The sequence below is a fragment of the Euleptes europaea genome, chromosome 5, assembly GCF_029931775.1.
Source record: "Euleptes europaea isolate rEulEur1 chromosome 5, rEulEur1.hap1, whole genome shotgun sequence".
NCBI lineage: Eukaryota > Metazoa > Chordata > Lepidosauria > Squamata > Sphaerodactylidae > Euleptes > Euleptes europaea.
Window position 1 is genome coordinate 73,315,985 of NC_079316.1, and position 17,578 is coordinate 73,333,562.

Consider the following 17,578-nt stretch of genomic DNA (forward strand, 5'->3'; position numbering starts at 1 on the left):
CCCTGGGAAAAGGCCCCACTTGCCTGCCCAGACCCTACCCCCACAAAGGAGGGAGGGTGAAGGAGCCAGCCAATGGCAGCTCTTCTGGGCCCTGCACCAGGTTCGCCCAGCTTGTGGGGCTTCCTTTCCTGGTCCCTGCACCTGGCTCATCTGACCCAGCAAGGCTGTTCTGCTCTGGGCTGGACTGGCCCTAATGGAGTGGGCAGGTTATCAGCCCACCAGGAAATTCCTTGGTGGCTATAATGGCCAGTCTGCCCCCGTATACTAGTAAGAATTGCATCCTTATAAATCCACTGAAGTTGGTAGGCTTAGAACTGTGTAAATCTGATCAAGCTTGCGTTGTAGGTATCATTGGGAAATAATTCACAGAGATCATATTTTAAAATTACACTTTGGCTATAATATGCTGTGGTTTTCTTATTATATTATATGTTCATTTCTGTGAGAACACCTGGACAGTGTGATGCTAGCTGTGCTCTGCTTCCTTAGTTTATAGCTATCATACTTCATGCTCATTGCAGAAAATTGCTGGTATGTTTCTTTCTGAAACTCTGATTCATTTCCCCTTTGCCTTTAGCAGTAAACTATATTAGTATTGGTAAGCAGGTTTGCTTTTCATAAAGCTTAAAAGGTAGTATTCTTTTGACAGACAGGATGTTGATTGGCTGGTATTGGGAAGTGCTGAGCTACTTCAATTTAAAGTTTCTGCTGTTTCAGCATGCCCAATCAAGATGCATCAGATGATATTAGGCACAACAATATTGTGTTTGGAATTTTGAGATGCTTTGAGGATGTCATTTGTTGTAGATCTTGGATGGCAAACTACGGACCAGCAGTCGCAGAGCAGTTTTATTTGATGTTTGTTGCCCAACAGATTTTAAACAGTGTTGTAAAAGTTTCATTCATAAGGAAAAGAAAGTCAGTTTTTTAAATTTAGATATTTAACTTGGCTGTTTATAACCTGCTTTTCTGTTCAAAGGGAACCCAATATGAGTTGTTTTTTTTGCTGTCAAATCACAGCTGATTTGTGGTGACCCCACAGGGTTTTCAAGGCATCACTGTCTTTTCCTCCATTTTCTTTGCACACTAACAACCCTGTGAGGCAGCTTTGGCTGAGGGGGCGACTGGCCCACGGTCATTCAGTGAGTTTCCATAGCAGAGTGGGTATTCAGACTTAGTCCGACACTCTAAAACTACTATGCAATGCTTAATGATTTTATTTTAATATCCTGTTTTTTGCTCTAATAGGGGCCCAAACCAGTTTACAATACAGAAAGATTCAATTTAAAATTGTCACCGCTCAATGTCGTTAAGGGGTCTACACTCCTAGAATGTACCACTTACTAAGAAGTGGAGCTATCTATTCAGCGAGACCTCACAGACAGGAGTCAATGATAATTCCTTATACTACTGTAGGCTTTCTATTGAAAAGTGCCAGAAAATTTATGAACAAGGGACTTCCTTTAAATAACATTTATTTCACATAAAATATATATGCATGTGAATATTTACACACACTCAAAACATGTCATAAAATACAAACATTTATGGTTTTCTTACATGTTCAGTTATGTTAATATATGCAAGCAGTTTCATACAATTTTTTAAAGCAATTTCTCTATGTAAGGTTTTCCAACCTTAAACCTGTAATGCATTTCTCTCTATAAGATTTTAACTTGTATCTCTAGATTCATTTAGAATACTAGTTACAGAATCTTGTAAAAACATGGTTAGTAATTCTTACAGAATAAAAATATGATTAATACAATGGGAGAGAAGATATGATTAATAAATACATCTTAAAATCATATCAGATATCATAGCAATATTTCAGGACAAAAGACATGCTTTTACCTTGCCATGTCATCTGTAAATCATCTTAACTTTATAGGTACTGAATTTATATTCAGGATATTTATATATCTCAATATGTGTTAGCTTACCCAATGCTGTGTGCAGAGGAGTGTAAGCTTAAGGCTGTATTAGTGTTCTTATGGAAGACTCAGTTATTCTCTGGCTTTGCCAATCTCAGAGAATATGTTTACTTGATTAAGAGTCTCCATGAATAAGCCTGATAGGTTTTGTATATGTTTTATGTAAGCATTGCTTTATATGTGCCTTAAGCTTCATTACAGAGAACAGAGATTCTCCTTTCCCCCAGGAACATCTCTGGCCTCTTACCCTGAGTGTAGAAGCTTCCCCTGTTATGTTGGGGAAACATCTGACTCTTTACCCTGAGAGAGTTCTCTGGTTGCTTAGAGAAATCTCTAAGAGCATCTAAGAATCCTGTTTCTGGTTCTGAGAACTGAAGAGACCAGTTCTGTAACTTGGGTTTCACAATTTCCATGTTTCTCAAGGAAAGCCAAGTCAGACTATTCAGATCATTCAGTGAGAACCCATCAATTCCTGCTAGAATTAATGAGATGTCAGTGTTTCCAAATATGGAACTGATCCAATACTCTTAGACCCCACAATAAGGTTAGTAGGAATTCTAAGAGCCTCCATTATATGGAATAGTCTGCAAGCATTCATTCCAGACATTCAGCCTTAGCAGATCATCTGGATATGAATCCCTCTCAGAGTCTTTCCCATTCTCACAAAGAGCTTGTGAAATGGTATAGTTTCATATCACGCAAGATATGAAATAATAGAATAAAATAATAGAAATGAGTTATGGCCAGACAGACTTGCTGCCCTCTCTGTAACTCATTTCTTGTGTCTCATGCAAGAGACAAGGAAAGCTTAGTTTTACATCTTTGCAGATGTTTTGGGAGAGTGAGGTCAGTTTAGCATAAGCCAACTTCCATCAACCCTCTGCCTTCTGGCTGTTTGATGCTTCCTTTTATTCTCTCAGAACAGTGGTCAGCTGAGCTGAGAGGCAAGAAGCTTCTTGCCCTGTGTCTCTGGCTATATCCCTGCAACTGGTCACTCTTGGTAGTGGCATTGTCTGTCATTGTCACTTGGTCTGTGAATAAAACATTACCATGTTCTTGGCATTAAGTCACAGTTCACAAGTGCAAGGTCACCATCTGTTATGCTGCTTGGAGACTAGGTTTAAATCAGTGTATGGCAGCATTACCGTATTTCTTCTTTACTTAGCTGCTATCTGAGAGGCTAAACTTCCAGGCTGAAAATGACCTTGTTGTTAGTGTCGAGAAAAGCACCTCGGATAAGTGTCAGGAAAAGCACCTCGGATGCTGACATCATTTTAGACTCAACCATCAAGCATTACTTATCTTAACCTTGTAGCCGTACAAGTTTATTTAACTTAAAACAGCTTTAGCCAGCATGAACTTTACCCCACTTTATTTCTGTTGCAGAGAAGCCTCATTCTATATGCTATTACTCTTATAGATTCATAGGAAAACCATATGTTCAGGCTAACCATTGCTCAAGCCTGTGACAAAATACAATAGATACAAACAGGAGGGGGGCTTTAAAAACACCTTTTTAGTGTTTTTAGGAGGTGGGCAGGGCCAAATGGGGCTTTTGCTCAGCAAGCCTTCTGATTAACCATTGGAGATTTGATTGGCTGTGCAGATTTTTAATTTTTAATTTTTTTTGCTTTGGCAGCAGTTGCTACCACACCACATGGATATGCACTATGTTACTGAAGTTAAGACGTGGCAATTGTTTTTTGGTTGGCTCTGCTTCCTGCAGCAGCCATTTTGTCACTGAGCCCACCATGCCATGTCAGAATTCTGCAGGATCAAAAAGGTTGGGGAGCTCCGTCCTTGCATTTTTCAAAATATGAGTCAGCAACCCCTAGCATGCATATTCTCCAATTTTAATAGTTTGTTACCACCTTTGAACTGAAACCGTGGTAACAAAAAGTTACCACGCTATGGTATGGGGGAATATTAAATAATATTTTTTAAATTATTGGGAATATGTTATTGAAGTCTTATAATGGACTTAATTGCATTTGTAGAGGCTTCTAATCCCAGTATTGGCCTGTAGTTTAAAACTCAGTGTGACCTTTTATGCAGGGACGTTTTCCCGCGGTCACCCCTGGCAACAGCTTTGGGACTTCCTTTTGATTATTCATACCTTTTCCGCCCATCAGAGGTCACCTCGCTCTACCTGCGTGTTTTGCCTGCATTTTCCAGATTCTGGCTAAAACAGCATTTGGAAAATGTGGTCAAACGCGCGGGGAGAGCGAGGCAACCTCTTGACGGGCAGAAAAGGCATGCATAATCAAAAGGAAGCCCCAAAGCAGTTGGCAGGGGTGATCGCGGGGAAACGTTCCACCATAAAAGTCTCTCTCGTTCTCTTATATTACTGTCTTTGTGGACAAAGCCTTCATTGTCTCTTTTACTGGAAAGTGTGGCATTATCATGTCTTAGAAAATTATTCTAAAGATTGCTTTAAATGGTACAGTGGCACCTGTGGAGATGATTATCCTTAGTGATGCTTCAAGTGCCAGGCTGAACCTTTTAAAACCAGCTGTCCCTGTGTGCCAGTGTAAGTGCAAATGGCATTTTAATGCCAGTGGGCTGCCAGACAGAACACTCCCCTCCCCTCAAGGCTTTAGTGTTTGAATTGGCCCCAAATGTGATGATGATAAATGCTGTTAACTGTGTGGGGAACCAATATAGATTAATATACAGAGCTGCAATCTTACTTGAGCTAAATGATTGAACAAAGTGGGGAAGGAGTTGTCTGCAAGGGCATTCTGTAGATACTTGACCACTAGGTTAAATGTCACCACTTTTTCTATATAGCTGCTTACTGTGCCATTGTGACTCACTGAACATTACCTTTCCAGGAAACATCTGTTAGGAACCAGGAAATTCAGTCATGGCTTCCTTCATTTCTTTCTGTTTTTTTTTTGTGTGTGTGTGTGTAAGAGAGAGTGATCCTAGACTTTAAAATGTGAATCCTTGGAAGATAATGCACTTAGCACTTTAGGATTCTCATCTGCAATGAAAAAGGTTTTAGGAATCTCACTACTGAAACTTTGCTACTGAAACTTTACAATGGCATTTCCTTTTCAGTTCCAATTTAAATCAATATATGTTATAGAAAATAGTACGGAGATATTTTCGTATATTAAGTTTTTATATCGGCTGTAATTGTATGAGTGCACCTAAATGGTATGGGCCTGCATAATTGTCTGCAAAATTGCTTCTGTAATTGTTTACATTGGCAGTTTACACCTCCAGATTGAAGGTCAGTGACTGGGGGATTTGATAAAGCAGGGGAGGGGGCAGTACTGGGAGTTAGGGGAGCATAGTAGGTAATGAGGGCAGCTGTGTCATTGTGTAAAGGAAAAACTAATTAGTTTTATTGAATTCACTTGGTTAGTGGAACTATTTGCAGCTTGTTAATCTTCATAACGCAGAATGACTATTAAATCAGTTTCCGTTTACTGGCTTTTGGTGTGCAGCATAATCAACTGAAATGTTTGACTTAGAAGCTGCACAGTACAGATCCTCCAAGATGCATGAAATCTCGCTAGGACAAAATAAGTAGATAGCTTCAGATTATGAAATAACTGTGTTACTGCCTGAGTTCATAGCTCTATCTCTGCAGTGCTTTGTGACCTAATTTCTTGTTCTATTTTTTTGTTATTGGCTGCCTGCAAACAAGAACTGACACAATTTGATTTGATTTTTAAGAGTTCTTGCCATATATATATATAATACTGTAACTGCAAAAGTGAATGTCTTTCCAAGATTGGTGCTACTCACATTGAAACTGATTGAAATTAATGTAATATATTTAATATGGTGTAAGCAGGAAACTAATATTTTTGTTGCTTATTGAAAAGGTTCAAAACTGGACAGAGAGATAAAGGACTAGGGTTGCCAGGTCCCTCTTTGTCACCGGCGGGAGGTTTTTGGGGTGGAGCCTGAGGAGGGTGGAGTTTGACTTCAATGCCATAGAGTCCACCTTCCAAAGCATCCATTTTCTCCAGGGGAACTGATCTTTATCAGCTGGAGATCAGTTGTAATAGCGGGAGATCTCCAGCTAGTATCTGGAGATTGGCAACCCTATAAAGGACACCCAAGGAGCAATGTCTACAAAGTAGAAATAAATCCTTGGAACACAGTCAAATTTCCCATTCCTGCAGGTTCAACTTGAAAATTCCCATTTTGATTTCACGTCTCTGACTTGAATCATAAGTCTTCATTTGCATGCCATTTTCTGTTTCCTCATGCTGAGTTGTTTTTTCATTAAAATGAATGAATTTTCAATTTTGTTTTTGTGATTGGATTGCATGTATATGATGTACAGGTTGAATATCCCTTATCCGAACTGCTTGAGACCAGAAGCGGTCCGTATTTTGGAATATTTTGGCATTTTTGCATATACATAATGAGATATCTTGGGGATGGGACCCAAGTATAAACACAAAATTCATTGATGTTTTATATATATATTATATATACTTTATACACATAGCCTGAATGTAATTTTAAACAATATTTTAAATAATTTTGTGTACATTGAACCTTCAATGGCGCTGCTGAGGGCCTGTGAGTAATGCCTTCATGCCGGTTCAAAATGTTCGGTTTTGGGATCAGTCTGGATATTGGATGTCCGGATAAGGGATACTCAACCTGTATAATGCAAAAAAAAAAAAAAGGTATCAAGATGGTGTCAAATACCAGCAATGAAAATGAGTGGAAAGAGAAGGCTCTCCACCACATAGGCATATTGGTACATCCCTAGTATGAATAGTTAACACAAATTGAGTTACTGAGTACTTGCAATGCTGTAAATGTGTAGAGAAATGGTTCCCAAAATACCACCCCTGGGGGGGTTACCTAGGGGGGCACTAAGAGGCAAGGGGGCAGTGGGGGGTGCTAGAGGTGGGCCCCTTCAACTGTGTTGTTCACTAATTTACAATAGATCAAGCTATGACACCATGATGGCAAATTTGGTGGAAACTATCAGAATTTTTTTCCAGGCTTTGAAGAGCTGGTACTAACTAACTAACAAGTCACAGGGACCAGACAGTATTCATCCTAGAGTTCTTCAAGAACTCAAATGGGAAATTGTTGAACTTCTAACAAAGATATGTAATATGTCCCTTCGATCAGCCTCTGTACCAGAGGACTGGAGAATGGCCAATGTAACACCCATTTATAAAAAAGTTTCCAGGGGGGATCCAGGAAATTACAGGCCAGTTAGCTTAACGTCTGTTCCGGGTAAATTGCTGGAAAGCATTATTAAAGATAGAATTGTCAAGCATACAGAAGGGCAAGGTCTGCTCGGCAAAACCCAACATGGCTTCTGTAAGGGTAGGTCCTGTTTCACTAACCTATTAGAGCTTTTTGAAAGCGTCAGTAAGCATGTGGACAGGATTGAGCCTGTGGATATTGTGTATTTGGATTTCCAAAAAGCTTTTGACAAAGTCCCCCACCAAAGACTGCTAAGCAAACTTCATAGTCACGGGATAAGAGGACAAGTCCTGTTATAGATTGAGAGCTGGCTGAAAAATAGGAAGCAGAGATTAGGAATCAATGGTCAGTTCTCACAATGGCGGGATGTGAGCAGTGGGGTGCCTCAGGGATCTGTGTTGGGACCGGTGCTTTTCAGCCTGTTCATCAATGACCTAGAGTTGGGGTTAAACAGTAAAGTAGCCAGGTTTGCAGATGACACCAAATTATTTAGGGTGGTTAAAACAAAATCGGACTGTGAAGAGCTCCAGAAGGATCTCTACATACTGGAAGAATGGGCATTAAAATGGCAAATGAGTTTCATTGTGAGTAAGTGTAAAGTGATGCATATTGGGGCAAAAAATCCCAACTTCACATGTACACTGATGGGATCTGTGCTGGCAGCGACAGACCAAGGAAGGGATCTTGGGGTGGTAGTGGATAGTTCAATGAAGATGTCAACCCAGTGTGCGGCTGCTGTAAAAAAGGCAAATTCCAGGCTGGCCACAATTAGATGAGGAATTGAGAATAAAACTGCTGATATCATACTGCCTTGTACAAATCTATGGTGAGACCACACTTGGAATACTGTGTACAGTTCTGGTCACCACACCTAAAAAAGGATATTACAGAGCTTGAGAAGGTGCAGAAAAGAGCAACCAAATTGATTATGGGACTAGAGCAACTGTCCTATTGGGAGCGGTTAGGACGCTTAGGGCTGTTTAAAAGAAGGCGGCTAAGGGGAGACATGATAGAGGTTTATAAAATTATGCATGGTTTGGAGAGAGTGGACAAGGAGAAGTTTTTCTCCCTCTCCCATAATACTAAAACACGGGGTCATCTGCTAAAGCTGGAGGGTGAGAGATTCAAAACAGATAAAAGGAAGTATTTTTTCACACAACGCATAGTTAAATTGTGGAACTCACTGCCCCAGGATGTGGTGATGGCTGCCAGCTTAGAGGGCTTTAAGAGGGGAGTGGACATGTTCATGGAGGAAAGGGGTATTCATGGCTATTAGTTGGAATGGATGCTGGTCATGCTGCATACCTGTTCTCTCTAGTATCAGAGGAGCATGCCTATTATTTTGGGTGCAGTGGAACACAGGCAGAATGGTGCTGCTGCAGTCACCTTGTTTGTGGGCTTCCTAGAGGCACCTGGTTGGCCGCTGTGTGAACAGACTGCTGGACTTGATGGGCCTTGGTCTGATCCAGGAGGGCCTTTCTTATGTTCTTATGTTCTTATGTTACCACTGGATCAAGTTCATCAGTTTTTTAGAATAAATTTCAACTAAAAAGTTTTAATTTGATTTTGAATAGATGTGCAATTAATTGTTACTGTTTTGAAATTTTATTGTTATTATCTTCTTTGGTGAGTCATGCAAACTCATATGAATAATGCTTTTTATAGGATAGGGTAGAGGGCGCTGGTGTTGAGTTTGTGGAACCAAGGGGGCGGTGGCCCAAAAGGTTTGGGAGCCACTGATGTAGAGGCTGGGTGTGTGTGTGCGGGGGGGGGGGAGTAGGAGCAATCCCAGTGTATCTCCCTCCCCATGTATTCTTGTCTAGCTGGAATAAAAGGCTAGACCAGGGTTTCAGTTGATACATGCAAATGAATATGTTCAAGTTGGTTATTAATTCTTGCCTTGTACAACAGGGGCAAAATAATTTACATTTCTTAGTACTGTCCTTGGAGGCCTTGAAGCAGAAAGTGGGAGATGCCACTTCTGCCACTTTCTTACAAGTACTGTATTTGGCCTGTATCCCTGTTGTACATCTTCCTATTCCACAGTTAAATGACTCTATGAGCATTCCTTACAATATTATTTCACCTAAGTGGTTAGAGATAAAGACTTGCATGTAAAATGTAGCAGATATGTATAATCAATGTGAAGTGATGTTTTTAAAAGTAATGCTAATTCTTTCTTTCTTTTTTCCTTATAGCCTATAGCATCTTCTATCACTAGGTGAGTATACTGCATAATGTAACTATTTGTCATCTACCATTTTAAAATAAAATACTGTTTGTTTTTAAAGAAACCTCAGATGAAGCTAATGGCTTGAGATGGTATTTAGTATTGCAATCATATATTTAATTTTGTAAGATAGTATTGCAATAATATGTTTAATTTTGTAGGTTAGAATGTGCGGAGGTCATTCTGAATTACATTACACTTTGGTTCAGGTGTGAATGCTCAGAATATCTTCATTAGTTTGTAGTCTTGAAAAGAAGGTGCTGGCTTGTCTTCAAAACATGAATTTGATGTCCATTAGGGATAGGGTTGCCAACCTCCAGGTAGTAGCTGGAGATTTCCCGCTATTGTGACTGCTCTCCAGCCGATAGAGATCGGTTCACCTGGAGAAAATGGCCGCTTTGGCAATTAGACTCTATGGCATTGAAGTCCCTCCCCAAACCCTGCCCTCCTCAGGCTCCGCCCCCAAAACCTCCAGCCCATGGCGAAGAGTGACTGGGCAACCCTGATTAGGGAACACAGTGTCAGATAATCATGCTGGATCACAACTGTTTCACTGGGCTTCTTGTAGGAAAAAACGATGGGAAAGAATTATTGTAAGTTATAATATCTACATAACTGTTCCGCTTTTAATACAACTGCATGTATTGCATGAATTACTCGAAACAGAACATGGTTCAAAAGGAAGAAACAGAATTGGTAGAATGAAATTTTGAAAGCATATCTGCCTTGGTATTTCAGGTAGTACCCAGGCTTCTTAAGGGCACGTTAACTTTAAAAAAAAAATGCATGCAAAGGGAGGGAATTTTTTTCCTCTTGGGAATGAATATATGACTGAAGAAATAAATTGTGCTCAAGGATCTACATGCTAAATGTATAAATTGCCTGAGTTATGTTAAACCATTGAGCTGTATATATTTTCACTTCAGTGATACTTAAACTTTATAACATAGCAGAAGCATGATATATAGTACAGTAATTAAAAATCTTGATGAAGCTGTTAGAAGGAGTATTCAGGAGGATGCTGGTGCTGTACCTCCCAATATAGTAGATACACCCATTCTGGGGCTAGCAGGAAAAGGTGGTGCATTTTATGTACATTTCATTCTTTGTGAAATAAAACTCTTGTTTCTGCAATATTCACAGATCAGTTTTTGCCGCCTGAGAGTCAGAGAAAAAAATCTAAATTGAGAATAAAACACACATGTTGTAGTAACGAAACATTGTATATGTCTATGGGATACCTAAGAATTACATTTATTTAATGCTGTAGATCTTATATAAAATAATAATATATTTTGAATGAAAAGCATTTCTCTCATTTCAAAAGAGAAAACATTTCATAGTCGATTTTCCAATATTCTGAACAATTCCAATTGTTCATCAATTCTGTCTCCTTTCATCTGAGAAAATTTTAGTGTCATACTCACTGTGCTCCTAACTCATTTATTAGAAGGCTGAAACAATTATTTTTCTCTGAAAACTGTTTTTCCCTTGCTATGTGGCAGATGATGTAACACAAACTACTGCCTATTAATATGGCTCCTTTGTAGAGTTGCAGTACTAGGGTTGCCATTCTTGGGGGGGGGGATCTCTCAGAATTACAACTGATCTCCACACGTATCAGTTCTCGTGGAGAAAATCGCTGCCTTGGAGGGTGGACTCTGTGGCACTATAGCCTGCTGAAGTCCTTCCCCTCCTGAGGTTCAACTCCTAACAGTGATTCCTGAGGCTGGGGGCCAAATTGCCTTAGGAGGCTATGTGGCCCATACACCGGCGTCAGTGCCACCTGCACTGTGCAAACTGGCGCGGATGCCGGCATAGTACCACTTGTGCCAGCCCTCCTGGACAGCTGCAGCAGCACGGCCCTCGGATGCCAGCTCAGCCTCTAGCCAGCATCCTACCAGCGCAACTCCTCACGCCGGCGTCCCGGAGGTGTTCCTGGGGTGTTTTGGGGAGTGGAGCTGCCGGCAGGCCACTTCGTAACCCCTTTCAGCCCGGGAACACCCCTTTTAACAACAGTAGTGCTGCGCCAGCTTTTTTTGGGCGTAGCATCGCTGTTTTCAATGGGGCTTTCCACTCTTTTCTAAATTTTACTTTTTAAAAAGCCCCTTTTACCCCTTGCTGCAGTGTCCACACCTCTTTGGAGGTGCTGCAGCGTCGCCATGGCCATGCTGTCCCCGGCTGCTGCAGTTCTCAGGCTGTAAATCTTCAGGAATTCCCCAACCCAGAATTGGCAGCCTTAAGTTTACTCCATCAGCCAAGGCTTGGAGTTTGGATACCAAGCTCTGATGGCAGGTAGGAGTGTTAGACTAGAATTTCTATAGTAATGGATATTGACAAAGCTGTCTCATTTTCTAGGGAATGCTGTGGACTGCCCTTACCACAGCAGATTAAAATGTAGATATTTGATTTGTCTTTTCTGGGTTTTTTTCCCATTAACATTTTTCTTTATACTTTAAAGAAGAATAGTAGCCTCAGGAAATTCTAGCTGCATGGAACAGATTGTTCATTTGCGTAATGGTAATTCCTTAATCATTGATCAGAATGAATGTTTCCTATTCCAGTCAGGCACAACAGTAACAGGAGGAAACCTTTACACTGTTAAATGGAGTAGCCCTTTGTCAGAGCATCCCGTGACTCTGAGCTCTTTGTCTATATATCACATGGCAAAACCACTTGTGCGATGTTCAGAAGTCAAGGTTTCCATTTAACAGAGTGTGGGTGTGGTGAAGGGAATGTAGGCAATGTATCTGTCTGTTAAAAGGAACTGTACTGCTGCCACGATTTCCTGAAACAAGAATTTTCTGGTAAAGAGCTACTTCCATTTGATTAGAAAAATGGATTCCATGCTACTTGACTGGTTGTCTAATGGATCAGTTCTGAATGGAAAAGAGGTAAAGGAGCATATTGGTTTGATTATTTAAATTTTTAATGTAAGGAGAAAATGTAGTATATATAACTAAATTCACAGTGTCATAAGTGTTAAATAGTGTGTGTGTGTGTGGGGGGGGGGGGTTGCATTAACTTGAAGTACAAAATCCCAAGAGTATATATACAATTAAAATCCTTGTAGAACTGATTTGTTCCAATACGACATCTGAACTGATTCTGTGCACACTTACTAGGGAAATAAGTCTCACTGATATAATTTATGCATCCTTTGTGGTAAATGTGCCTAGAATTGGAACTTTAATAGGGGGATATTGTCAAAATGTTGAGTAATTGCAAGAGCCAACTGAAATAAGTGCATCAATCTTTCTGTCTACAGGTTGTTCAAACATATAATGCATAGGTGGGAGTGGGTGAGAGAATCATGTTTTTGTATGCTGCCCCTTCTCCCTAACTTCTTCCACACTTTTAGTTGAATTTCTGAATATAGCCCTTTGTGTAAACATTCCTATGCATAACTGGTGCACAGAAGCCTACATTCTTGCAGTTGCATGGGATGGAGGCCACTGGCACAATTTTTATCTCCCCCCCTTTTCATGGTTCAACGAGTATATGAATACAGTCTTTTTTTCTGTACAGTTTTTGGTACATACAGGCATCATTCTTAAACTAAAGATTTTATGGCAACATCAAAATTAAAGGTATGATCATTTTTTTTCACATATGGAAGAGCCAGAAATATCATTCCATGCAATTCCTAGTTGTTTAAATCTGAGGAAAACTCCAAAGAGCAATACACACACACACACACACAAATCATAATTAGGATAATTATGTTCTACTTAATGATCTGAGCAAGGCAGTTAATGATAGGATGTTTTCGAGGACATTGATTCATTGGGTTACCATGAGTCGGAAGCAACCTAACGGCACTTAACACACACACATAATCACATAGTTTAATCTCCTACAGCAGGAGTCTCCAATGTGCTGCCCATGGCCACCATGGCACCCACAGACACCTTTCCTGGCGCTCACGAAGTGTTTTTAGCAAGTGGGTGGGGCCAGATAGGTCTTTTGCCCAGCAGGATTTCAGATTGGCCAGGGAGATCTGATTGGCTGTGTAGAATTTTTTTTTTTTAAAGTATGCAAGAATGTGCGTATGCAAGAATGTTTAAAGCATTATGTTCATTTTAAAAGGCATCCGGTAAAACAGAGCTTCTGCCTGAAATGATTGGCTCCACCTCTTTTGGCAGCTGTTTTGTGGTAGTACCCAGCACCCTGTGTCAGAATTCCAAAGGTGCCTGCAGGCTGAAAAAGGTTGGGGACGCCTGTCTTAAAACAAGTAAACATATTTTTTCTGCCTCTGATACAGAGCCTGGTGGGGGGGTCTTTAAACTCCTCCACGCTGCCATCCCAGACAGCACAGAGCAGTTTAAATACCCTCCCGCGCCCGGCTTCCAGGGACTCCCTGGAAGCCAGGCGGGGGGGGGGTCTTGAAAGTGCTCTGTGCTGTCTGGGATGGCAGCGTGGAGGAGTTTAAAGACCCCCCCGCCAGGCTTCCAGGGAGTCCCTAGAAGCCGGGCGGGGGGGGGGGTCTTGAAAGTTCTCTGTGCTGCCTGGGATGGCAGCGTGGAGGAGTTTAACCCCCCCCCCCGCTGGGCTTTCAGGGAGTCCCTAGAAGCCGGGCGGGGGGGGGGGGGGTCTTGAAAGTGCTCTGCGCTGCCTGGGATGGCAGCTCGGAGGAGTTTAAAGACCCCCCACCCGGCTTCCAGGGACTCTGCTTTAAAGCCTCCTCTAAAAACTTGTTTCCCTCCTCTAAAAACTAGGTGCGTCTTATGGTCAGGTGCGTCTTATGGAGCGAAAAATACGGTACCCGTTGACTGAGGGCTAAATTACATGCGTTTTGCCAGACTCTGAACCAAAGAAACAAGGGTGTTTAAATTTGCTTAGGCATGATTATAATGTGGTAAATCTCGTGTATACAGTTTCATTGCAAAGCTCATGTAAATGTATGCAAAACTGAATGAAGCTGGCCTGTTTTAAGGACTGATGCTATTAATACACATACTTTATGAATACTTAATGTTAGTAAAAAAAAATCTTCATAGATAAAAACATTCTTAGGTACAAAAGATTTACATTTTGCCTTCTGTGTCCCAGACCAGGAGGCCTACGGGCCCATAACCATAGTTGCTGTTCATGCTTTAACTGTCTTTTAAGAAGTATTTCATGCCTTTTTGTGGATTTTTAGATTATTGGGGGAAATGTAATAAAAATGGAGTCTCCAACTTTAAAAAGATAAAAGGGCAGTGTTTATCAGTCTGTCTCCATGTTTTATCTGTAAGGCCATGAGCAGCAGAAAAATAAAGTGACCCTGACATTTTTGAAACTGGAAAAAAAATCATAGAATCATAGAGTTGGAAGGGATCACCAGGATCATCTAGTTCAACCCCCTGCACAATGCAGGAAATTCACAACTACCTCCCCACCACACACACCCAGTGACCCCTACTCCGTACCCAGAAGATGCCCAAGATGCCCTCCCTCTCATGATCTACCTAAGGTCATAGAATCAGCATTGCTGACAGATGGCCATCTAGCCTCTGCTTAAAAACCTCCAGGGAAGGAGAGCTTACCACCTCCCAAGGAAGACTGTTCCACTGAGGAATTTCTCTGTTAGAAAATATTAGATGGTATACTAGCAAGTGAAAAGGAACCACATCCTGTGGCAGTACCTGGAGGTAGGGGTTGCCAGCTGGCCTCTTCGCTCCAGTGGGAGCAAAAAGGGGGATGTGTTTGAGCAATGTCATGACATCATGACACTCGGGGAATTCTATAATCCCTTTGATGAACCAGTAATATAGTCAGGGTTTGGCAAGGAAACTGTGAGAGTAATCCCTGGGATTTTGTTAACTGGTTGATGTGAAGGATTGATACCGTCATCTGAGTTTTGGAGTCCATTCTTTAATTGTTTGTGCAGAGAAACTCTTAGATAAATAAATAAATTTTATTTGTGGTTAATATGCCAGATAAAACAGAAACTGACCATACAGAGTAGATGTTTACAACCAAGGCCAACAAAATTAGGAATCTCTTAATTTTACACTTCCACAGATTAGGGAACATTGAGGCAACATAGCTTCATTGCTACGGCACAATATTTTGCAACCTGGGTGGTGATTGGTGAGCTGTCTCCCTTTTGGCCTATTCACCCTCATCAACAGAGCCCATTTCCCTAATTAAAGGGTCAATAATATTGAAGTGGGCTGACTTGTAGAGGGGACATCTAAAAAATACATGTTCAATGGTTTCCAGCTCCCCTGTGTTACACGTGCAGTCTCTCCACCGTGGGGATCTTCTTAAATCTCCCTTCTAATATGGCAGATGGTAGGGCTGCACATCTGGCCAGTGTATAGGCCCTCCTTTGTGTGTTCCTTTCCAGGGAGTATAAATATGCAGCTGGTGCTAGAATATACCTGGAATGTCGAGGTGCTATAAATGCAGGGGATCTCAAGAGATCCGTTTGACGCTCAATATCTTTGACTCTTTCATTTATAGTTAGTCTAGCTTGGTCCATACCCATTTGCAAAAGTGCTGATGGAGCAAGTCCCAAACTATTTAGTTTATCCCCTATAGCAATGATCCATCTTGACGTAAAGGAGTCACTCAGTACCAGTGGCAAAAGACCCTAGGATTAAGATTAATCCTAAACCATACATAGAGAGAGGATAAGCAAACCTTTGCCTCTACCCTCATCATACCAGTTTCCAATCGGATCCATGTCCTCCTAGAATAGTTAGTCTGTGTCACCTCCAATTGTTGGTCGCTTCAGAACCTCAGTTCTGAATATATTTACTTAGGATTCCCATTGGTTTTAGTGGAACATTTTCAATTACCCTTAGCCAAACACATATGCAGTGGTGTGGTTTACTATCTTGATATGTTACCCTTGTCTTTCCTGGTCTTTATTGCCTTTCTGTGGCTCCAATTTCAGAGTATAAGTTTCTTTCGCTTAGCTCAATAAAGTAGCTCATATTGATGGTATTGTATAAGCAATAAAACGAATCATGGTGGTGTTGATAGTAATGACACTGTTAATGATTTTTGTGTGTATTATTTTCCTTTAAAACTTGCTTAGATACTTCTGTAGAGAAGACAATTCTAGTCTTGCTGTGAACAAAACCATTGAAAGATATGATCCATGTAATAATCTGTTCTAGAGAATCATTGTTTCAGAGAAACATCTGTTTTAAAAACTCATACTCATAGCCAGTGTGTGTTCTGCAATTAACTAAAATGAGAACTAGAAAAGTCTTGCCGAAAGCTGTTTTTCAAAAGAATATAAATGAAGTGTAAAAAATGTTTAGACAGTTCAAAAAATAGCTGCAATGGCCAAAAAGATAAGGCTAAAACTGCAGACATAAAACATTTCACGGCATTTTGCAGGCATAACTCGACACCTGCAAAAAGGGGTGTTCTTGGGGCAAAGCATTTTGGGCAGTTCTGCCCCTGGGAACGCCCCCCTCCCCAGACGCCAGCGCAGGCACTTGCGCCAGAAAAACGCTGCCAGGGAGACAGTGCTGCAGCGCTCCCTGGAGCCAGCATAAGTTGACTTGCGCCAGCATCCATGCCACTTGGGACGGTGCAAGTGGCACCAATGCTGGCACTGGGGTCACGCCGGCTCCTAAGCAGCTGCACCTACCCCCCTTCAGGATTGCACAGTTAAAGAATTATGCATTTGTTAGTGAGTTTTCTGTTTATTTCTGTTACAATTCAGTCCTGCCAGTGTTCCTTTTATATTGTTGAAGAAATATTTCTGATCTCAAGGTCAGAGTGTGGAAATCTGTTGAAGATCTATAGTTAAGCTTCCTGGACTTTCAGTATTCACTTCTTAGGAATACATCTTTCTTAAAAGCTCACGTGAGTCAAGAATCCAAACATATTAGAATTCGTGGAGAAGTTGTGTATGAATTTGGTAATTCTTCTGTTTAGAGAATTTCTTCTTTGAGCTAGGGAATGACCTAATCCGTTGTTGCCTAAAGTTAGGATTGATACTCATACCCTAAATTTAAGTTCTCACTTAAAATAAGTCTAAAATCTTTTACTTTATACTTGAAATCTTGAGTGCTTTTTTCAAATGACATTTTTTCCTTCCAAATGTCTGCAGGAAATTTGTTTCTTATTCCCAAGGCAGCAGAGTTTAATAAAAAGTATTTTGTCCAGATCTATAAGGAGAATGTCAAGATGTTCTACCAGTTATTTCTGGGTCATAAAATGGAGCCTCTAGAGTTGTTAAATATCATTGTATTTTGACTGGAGAGGTTTT

The 17,578-nt window shown here is 40.8% G+C and overlaps 1 protein-coding gene across 1 annotated transcript in view; it reads left to right on the forward strand.

The window, feature by feature from the left end:
* Window positions 1-17,578, forward strand: part of PTPRE (protein tyrosine phosphatase receptor type E) — a 128,457-nt gene that overhangs the window by 35,182 nt on the left and 75,697 nt on the right. Inside the window, exon 2 of the mRNA XM_056849382.1 lies at window positions 9,329-9,351. The gene's annotated coding sequence lies outside the window, so the exon portion shown is untranslated. The remainder of the gene's footprint in view (window positions 1-9,328; window positions 9,352-17,578) is intronic.